General features: G+C 35.9%; 1 pseudogene; it reads left to right on the top strand.

The window, feature by feature from the left end:
• The first annotated feature begins 592 nt into the window (after positions 1 to 592).
• Positions 593 to 731, top strand: LOC126016674 (uncharacterized; annotated as a pseudogene).
• Positions 732 to 9,620: the final 8,889 nt, after the last annotated feature.

Here is a 9,620-nt window from a genome sequence, read left to right as displayed (position 1 = left end):
TCCCCCCACATTCCCACCAGCACTTATTGTTCCTGTTCTTTGTGATGTGTGCTAGTCTCATTGTTGTTTTGATTTGCATTTTCCTGATGATTAGTGATATAAAGCATTTTTTTCATGTGTCTTTTGGCCATATGTAGTTCTTCTTTGAGGAAGCATCTGTTCATTTCTTCTCTATTTTTTGATGAGGTTAGATTTTTGTCTTGTTAAGTTCTGTCAGTACCTTGTATATCTTAGATATTAGTCCCTTGTCTGATGGGTATTGGGTGAATAGTTTCTCTTATTTTTTGTGTGGTCTTTGAATCCTAGTCACTATTTCCTCTGAGGTGCAGAAGCTTCTCAGCTTAATATAATCCCATATGTTTATCTCTGTTTCCATTTATTTTGACAGAGATTTTTCTCCTTGAAGATGACTTTAGTTGCAATGTCAGAGATTGTTTTACCTACATGTTCTTCTATACCTTATGGTTCAGTGTCTGATATCAAGGTCTTTAATCCATCTGGATTTAACCTTTGTCCATGGTGTTAAAGGGACATCCGAGTTTGCTTTTTTGCATATGGCTGACCAGTTTTCCCAATACCACTTGTTGAAAAGGCTTTCCTTGCTTCATTTTGAATTTTTTTCAAAATGCTTTACATTGACTGTATAGAAAGAGGAGATAAAGTAAATGCACCCCATATATACCTCAACCCAGGCCCTTTGCCTGGTCTGTATTGTGAATTGGGGGACAAAAAAATTTATGCTATCTAATTTTTAATCGTCCTCTTTAATAATTTTACCTCTCCTCTTCTGCCTATCTCTCAACTCTTGACAAAGATAACAAGAACATCACCCCTTAGTTGAGTCTATATTATGGCACATGATGAGGAAAAACATTTTTCACTGCAGATACACATGCCAATGTATTTGTTACTGAAGCAAAGGTTTAATGAGCCAATCATTGTCTTTGTTTCTCTGTGCAAAATGCTCATCTGTACTCTGTGCAATGTACTCTGTGAAATATGCTGTCTTCACTTTGATTGAGGAAATACACTTGAAACACTGGAGAAAGTTCTCTAGTTGTGGCCATGTTCTCTCTTATACTATCTAAACAGTGGGCAATGGATACAAGTTGCTCTTGAAATCCTGAAAAATGCCAAAGGCAGACTTAATGTATTTAAATGTAGAAAACTGATACAATAAAATTCTACAGCAATAAAAAAATAAATAAATAAATAAATGCTGGGGCCGGGCGGTGGCGCTAAAGGTAAGGTGCCTGCCTTGCCTGCGCTAACCTTGGACGGACCGCAGTTCGATCCCCCGGTGTCCCATATGGTCCCCCAAGCCAGGAGCAACTTCTGAGCACATAGCCAGGAGTAACCCCTGAGCGTTACTGGGTGTGGCCCAAAAACCAAAAAAAAAAAAAAAAAAAAAACATGAAATTTAAGGGGCCGGGTAGGTGGCGCTGGAGGTAAGGTGTCTGCCTTGCAAGCGCTAGCCAAGGAAGGACCGCGGTTCGATCCCCTGGCGTCCCATATGGTCCCCCCAAGCCAGGGGCGATTTCTGAGCACATAGCCAGGAGTAACCCCTGAGCGTCAAACGGGTGTGGCCCAAAAACCAAAAAAAATAAATAAATAAATAAATGCTGTCTGGATGATATTTAGGTGAAAAACAAAGCCAGATAATAAAATCAAACTGTATAATTCTACTTACAATCTAGTTGAGGCTAACCTATGGCCATAGAAATCAAAGCCATGGCTGTCTCTTCCAGTAATGACTAAAATTTGCACAAAGGGACTTCCCAGAGATAAAAAATATGGTCTGATTTTTTATTTAGGTGATTTTATATATCTATCTCTATAAACATATATAAATAAAAATGTTTATTATATAATATTTATTTATTACATTTATAATTTTACAATTTTAATAAAATAAGTAAAAATACATAAATAATATTTATTATATAATATACCATGTTATATGTAATAAATATAATTTATTCATTTATTACATTTATAATTTTACAATTTTAATAAAATAAGTAAATAATACATAAATAATATTTATTATATAATATACCATGTTATATGTAATAAATATAATTTATAATTTATTAGTATATTTTAAAATAAATAGATATATAAGTGTTTATAAGTATATACATTAATGCAAATATTTGTATTTATATATGTTCTATGTCAATAAAAATAGTTTTAAAGAATGATAGTTCTCAGTCCCGTAATTGGTGGCATGAGTGGATCTGATTGCAGTCTGAAAAGTGGTGTGGAGACAGAAATGTCAGCCTCCTTCCAAGCACATGACTTCTTCACAGAAAGACAAGACAGTATTACAGGGTAGCTTCTTTTCCGACCTGAGTCTCTAAATTTCTGCCTGATTCTTCTTACTCCTCATGCTGATGTCTTTCTGCCTTTGGGTAGGAGAGCTGATAGACACGTACATAAAATCACTCAACGCACCCATTCCCCCAGGATTTTTTCTCTTTGGCTCCTGTGATTCTCTATTCTGCTTTTCCTGCCTTTTTCTGCTTTTCAGTATGTCACAGTATGACAAGGTTAGAATCAAGGAGGTTTGAAAGCTATTTCATGGTCACAGGCTGATTCTTTGTTTTGCTTTCTTCCTCTTCCTGCTGCTGAAGAAGACCAATGACAAATATTAGGTGAACTCAATCACTTTTTCAAAGACACAGACTAGAGGAACTTTATGATGGTCCTTACCTGCCAGCAACTAAAAAGTGCCCCATAACCTAAAAGGGGGGAGGGGAGATCCTCTCAATCCATTGAGTTCAAACATGGACATGCCTTATAATCAGCACTAGAGTGTGGTCAGTGGGTACCCATTCTACATGTAATCTTCATCCCAAACACTAGTCTCTGATACAGTGCAGCTTTATGACTATGGTACAAACAGCTCTATACATAAAGCTCACATCAACTCCTTATGATGACTTTGAGATTAGCCTAACTGAATCTGCAATATTAAAGGGTTATGTTTAGAATCACTTTATTCCTGAGATTTCCACAGAGTTCCAAGAGATGGCTTCTTGAAAAGTATTCTTGTCCCTTAAATTGAAGGAAGTTGCATTTTAATAAATTTTTGAAGAGGGAGTAAAAAAATAATATATGCTTTGATCCCTATTGGAGAAAGCTTTGTAAAATAATAAAACTCAAATTATTGAAGCATTAACTGAACTTCAGTGTTTTCATTTCAATTGTCTCTAGAGCACCTGGCAACCAGATGACAAGAATTTCCAGTTTTGTTCAAGTATGAATGAGGTAGATTATTAACCAGGTAACAAATCTACCCCAAAAGCATGATTGTCAAATTTGTGTGCTGAAGCCTAACCATTTTTGAAACCTGTTGTAAGATGATGAATGCACTTTTGTAAAATACTATTGACTCCAATAGTCCCTAAGTTATCTTGTAGTTCATTGGAGATCATGAGACAAAGTTTTGAGTTGAATGTTAGCATTACTCCCTCCTACCAATTAGTAATTGTTCCATGACCAATAATAAATATTTCATTCATTAGGAGTGGAAAACATTTAGCTATCATTTAGAGGAGAACATTTAAATAATTCTTCTATGTATATGTGTGCATAAGTATTTTTAAATATTAAGTTTGAAATTAAATGTAATATTAAATGCAATTTTAATAATTTACTTTTATATTTATAAAATTTTAAATATAGATTTGCTTACATATATAATTATGTTAAAAATTAGATCCTGAATGCATACATTGAATTATGCTGGAAACTTCAAATCATTTCATGAAGACAAAACATACAAAAAGTTAGGGCAGTTAATCTGTGCAAACAAAGAAACCATTCATTTATTTAAGCAAAATTAATTTTTCCATTATTTCTTTTAACCTCAATAAGAGTACACACTGTGTCATCAGTAGCATTGTATTTCTCTAATTAGGCTATCACTTAAAAGTTGTCACCTGGTAATGTAAAAGTACTTGACTGTCCCACACTTGTTTTAGTATGCAGAGTTGTTGATATTGATCATTCAGTCATATTTGTGCCATACCACTGGAATGAGGATGGGAAAGAATACAGGTGATGAGTTTAAATTAACTTGGCATCATTGCTAGGTGTGGATCTTAAAAAAATGCTTTCTTTGCCAAGAAAAGGGAAGCCTATTATATTATGAGTAGATCATGTATGGAATGTTAAAAATCAACCTGAATTAGGACATTATAGTGAAAATGAGTTGAGAAACCATAGAGGTTACCACTAATTAGAACAGTACACCTCAGAGTCAGTATATACAATATTTCATCAACAAGGTTAGAGACCATAGACACAGGTAACATTAAACTCTTTAAGCAGACAATGGGCTTCCCATGGCCTGCATGGAGAAGAAATCATGACTAGTTTTGAACAATTTCTTTATAGTTATGAAGTTTACATCAAGACAGTCAGAGGGGGACCAGAGTGATAGCATGGAGGTAAGGAATTTGCCTTCCATGCAGAAGGACAGTGATTCGAATCCCGGCATCCCATATGGTCCCCTGAGCCTGCCAGGAGCAATTTTAGAGTGTAGAGCCAGGAGTAACCCCTAAGCGATGCTGGGTGTGACCCTAAAACAAAAGCAAAACAAACAAACACAAAAAAGACAGAGCAGGAGCCGGAGCAATAGCGCAGAAGTAGGGCATTTGCCTTGCACATGGCTGATCAGGATGGACCTCGGTTCAATCCCTGGCATCCCACATGGTCCCCAAGCCAGGAACAGTTTTTGAGCATATAGCCAGGAGTAACCCCTGAACATCACCAGGTGTGGCCCCAAAACAAAACAAAACAAAAAGACAGTCAAAGCAGCCTTTTCTGAGCCAAACATGTTTTATTTCAATTTATTATTTCCATTATTAAAACAATGCAAATAGGAATAGGTTACCAATTCATATTGTCTCCCTTTCTGTTGAATTCTCAAAAGTACCAAAAAAAAAAAAAAAAAAAAAAGCTTTTGTTTTTCAAGGGTGAAAAAGAGTATCTAAAAAGTAAAATCTTTTAAATTTATGTGGAGGTCAAAGATCTGACATAAGAAGGTAGTCATATTCTTAAGAATAACCATGTGGTGGAAATAAAGAAATTAGTTTTCCATGTTTTATCTGCATACTATAAAAAACTTCTTTGAATTTTTCACTTTCCACTCTTATTTGATGTTGTACAGATAAAGTCACAGATAATAACGAAAATAAGGGGGAAAAAGAAACAACAAAATATATGTAGAACTGTATTATCCAAAATGCTTTTTGATGAAAATAAAGTTCCTTTTTCTAATGTTTTAGTTTTCTTACAGAAAAAAAAAAGTTATTTGATGGTTTCATATTTATATAGAACTTAGATTAGCTTTTTAGTTAGTTTTTGTCTTTCTTTGACAAAAGTGGTTTGCCATCCAATCTGTTCTCAAAAAAATATGAACCAATCTGTGAAATATTATGGATACAACAGCCACTTAACTGAAAGCTGGCAAGTTCAGGAGAGGCAGGCCACGTAACCACCCTGCAAAAGCCATGCCAGCTACACCCATCACCGATGATCACCACTTTTCCAAAGGCACCACTTCACCACTAATTTACAGTTCTCTAACAGACACCAATCTAACCAGAACTCCAGGTATCCTGGTATTTGGGCTGACATCTCCAGGGTTTTTTTGGAGGAAGTGCAGGCATGCACACACACACACACACTCACCTTCTCTTACTTCCAAAAGGCCTTGAGCTGAAAATATGCCCCACAAAAGCTGCAATATCAAGCAGTAGTGTTGAAATTACTGAAACACTGGCCATGACAATTCCAATTTTTTAAAACTATCATTCATGTAGGAACATACCAGTTTAGACCAATATGTGTCTGAAGCCATCTAATGTTCAGAAATAAAAGAAATAACAGAAAGATTAACTAGCAACAGAGTTTATTAGTAAACCTCAGACAATGACTTTATGACCTCATTGTGAAATACAATAATTTTCATAAATTTTTTTTTGCTGTACTATTTTGTTTTTTCTTTTCTTTTTTAATAATTTCACAGCTATTTAACTATGAACAAATTTATTGTGATCAACTATGTCAATTATGTATACATGGTCTTCAAATTTAAATAAAAAGTGCATTTACATGGTTTTGTCTTACTTTTAATCATTTAGTTTTGGGGGGATTTGACATTAAAAACTACTGAGCTCAATCAAAGAAAATAAGGTCACAGTTGACTTTTGGAATGACCTCATTATAAAACAAACGTATTTAAACCAAAGTAGAAGCTTAAGAAAAACATTAAAATCAGAGAAAGATACCCATTGCAAAGATAGCAGAAGTTGAAAACAGACACACAAATCTATGACTTTGAAATCTTCACTATTTTTGAGATCTTATTTGAGAGAAATTTGGATGCCAGACGGAGGCACATGTATTTATTTTACTAGACACCAGGAGCCATTCAATATTTAGTTTTCACTTTTTTGCTTATAAGTTGCCAATAACAGAAGCCTCTCTGCTCAGCAAGCTGAAAAATAATTTACAAATGTATTAAGAAGCTCATAGAATATTCAGGTATACTGACATTCAGAGCTAATAAGAAATGCTATTGTCAATACATATAATTTAATGTTCCTGATGCTGCAGAAACACCACAGTGCATTTGTCAAAAAAATTTATCCCCAGGCTCTTTTTGATGTTACTCAGTTTTGGTTCCACATCCCTTGCAGAATCCTGAGGCATCAGGATTTATAGAACTAGAATCAAAATCATAGCCTTAGCTACTAGGAAGTCTGGAATCTAAGGTTTCTACTGTAGAAAGGCATGAACCCCAAATAGGAAAAAATGTTCAATAATTATGTTCAGTCACTAATAAGAAATAAGATAATTATGTTTTTCAGAAAATTAATCTAGCATGTATATATAAGGAAGTTAGGAGGGAAAAGGTTGAACTTGAAAAATAAAATTTAAAAACTGCTGAAATTGTCAGAGGAAGCAATAAAAACCTTCACTACAGGTTCTCTGGGATGTTGGGTGACACGAGAAAGGTTAAGATTTGGGAATTGGGGTAGAGATAGAATTGACAACATTAGCAGGGATAGCTGATGTCATTGGCAGAAATAGTAAGTCAAGAACACATATTGTTCTGAAGGAGAAGGTTTGAGTATAGTCAAGGACACATTAGATTGAATGGGCAAATACATCAGGCCATTGGATAGGTAGAATTGAGGTTTCAAAGAGAGGAATCCAGGCATTAGGTATTAGTAGTATTAGTAGTATATGTAGGTAATAGTTACCTACAGAGAGATGGGAGTTGAATGAATATGTCAGGATGGGTGTAGTACAAGGCTATATTTGTATTCCTTTTGATATTGACTTGTGTGTGTGTGTGTGTGTGTGTGTGTGTGTGTGTGTGTGTGTGTGGTATGCCAATGTTCCTAGCATGATTTAAGGAAAACTTTTTTTGTGGGGGAGAATTGGGGCCACACCTGATTATGCTCAGGGATTACTCCTGGCTCTACGCTCAGAAATTGCTCCTGGCAGGCACAGGGGATCATATGGGATGCCCACCTTCCATCCTAGATCAGCTGCACGCAGGGCAAACAACCTACCACTTTGCTATCTCTCCAGCCCCGATTTAAGGAAAACTTGACTCTGAATTTCCCTCCCTCATCACACCAGCCAAAAAAGAAAGAAAGAAAGAGAAAGAAAGAAAGAAAGAAAGAAAGAAAGAAAGAAAGAAAGAAAGAAAGAAAGAAAGAAAGAAAGAAAGAAAGAAAGAAAGAAAGAAAGAAAGAAAGAAAGAAAGAGAGAGAGAGAGAGAGAGAGAGAGAAGAGAAAGAAAGAAAGAAAGAAAGAAAGAAAGAAAGAAAGAAAGAAAGAAAGAAAGAAAGAAAGAAAGAAAGAAAGAAAGAAAGAAAGAAAGAAAGAAAGAAAGAAAGAAAGAAAGAAAGAAAGAAAGAAAGAAAGAAAGAAAGAAAGAAAGAAAGAAAGAAAGAAAGATGAAACAAAAAAAACAGTTTATACTCTTCTTACTTAAATAATGCATTCTTTGCTGGATGAAGGAATTTGTCACCTATTGTGCAATGGTTCCCCTATTCTTCTGTTTGTTTTTGGGCCATGCCAAGCATGCTCGAGACTTACTCCTGGCACTGGAATTAGGGATCACACAGGGGTTAGAGGACCATACAGGGTGCTAGAAACAAAACCAGATCATCCCTGTGTGAGGCAAGTGGCTTATCCACTATACTGTTGCTCAAGCCCCCAAGACCCCTATACCTATACAGCTAGGTCTTGGAATTTGGGGTTTAGGCCACACTTGGCAGTGCTCAGGGGTAAATCCTGGCTCTGAACTCAGAAATTACTTTTGGGGGGATGGTTTTGGGGTCTATCTGGTATGCCAGAGATGCTATCTCTCTGACCCCCAAATTTTTAAGATTTAGTTGTTTGTGTGTAGGTAACAAATTATATCATAAAGAAAGATAATCAAACTATGCTTTTATTGCAGCTATCTCCCACCTAGTCTGAGAAAAAAGAAAAAGAAAATAAATGACACATTTAGTAAATTGAAAGAGTGCACCATGAAAGAGGAAGTCTCTGGATCTCAAACCAAAACAAGTCTCTTCTCTCTCTCTTTCTCACTCATTCACTCACTCACTCTTCCTCCTCCCCAAGGCATCCCTCAGCCCAAGGCATGTGAGTGCCATAAAGCTGTGGCAAGAGGCCTCCATTTTCCAACTTCCTAACAATGAAGCTTTTTCTGAAGCCTCCAAAAAAGAAAGACCCTTCGGAACATGAATAAAAGGTTTGTAACCTACAGCACATAAAATAAGGAGAATCCAGCATTTTATGTTCAATTAAGAGATACTTTTGTTTGGAAAGAAGTACTTAATGCTTCTTGGTGAAAGTACCTGGATTGCCTGCTTTACTCCAACAAGGCAGCAGGATTATAGTGTTCCTGGTGCCCCTTTCCTTCTGAAAATTTGTCTTATTACCAGAATCTTCTTAGAAGCTTCCAAAGCCAAGTGGATCTACACACATAAATAGATTCCTTGATGCAGAACCAACTCTAACAAACTGCTATTTACTTCCTGAAGTGTAAAAGGATCTCTATCTAAGGTGCCAGAGGGAAGAAGTCACACAGTCATACATTGAACAAATGGAATACAAACTAATCATCCACACTGCACAGATAGATAGCTAGTTGAACAACAGAATTCTCACATGTCAGAAAGAATTAGGAAGGGCAGGAGCGATGGCACACCGATAGGCCAAGTACTTTGCATACGACAAACCCAGGTCTGACCCTAGTTCGGTCCCCAGCATCCCATATGGTCCCCCAAGCCTGCCAGGAGCTATTTATGAGCACAGAACCAGGAGTAACCCCTGAGCGTGGCCCTGTGTGCAAAAGAAGAAAAAAAAGAAAGAAGAAAGGAAAGAAAGAAAGAAAGAAAGAAAGAAAGAAAGAAAGAAAGAAAGAAAGAAAGAAAGAAAGAAAGAAAGAAAGAAAGAAAGAAAGAAAGAAAGAAAGAAAGAAAGAAAGAAAGAAAGAAAGAAAGAAAGAAAGAAAGAAAGAAAGAAAGAAAGAAAGAAAGAAAGAAAGAAAGAAAGAAAGAAAGGAAGGAAGGAAGGAAGGA

The sequence above is a fragment of the Suncus etruscus genome, chromosome 8, assembly GCF_024139225.1.
Source record: "Suncus etruscus isolate mSunEtr1 chromosome 8, mSunEtr1.pri.cur, whole genome shotgun sequence".
NCBI lineage: Eukaryota > Metazoa > Chordata > Mammalia > Eulipotyphla > Soricidae > Suncus > Suncus etruscus.
The sequence above is the reverse complement of the archived record's forward strand: the minus strand, read 5'-3'. Positions and strand labels throughout refer to the sequence as shown.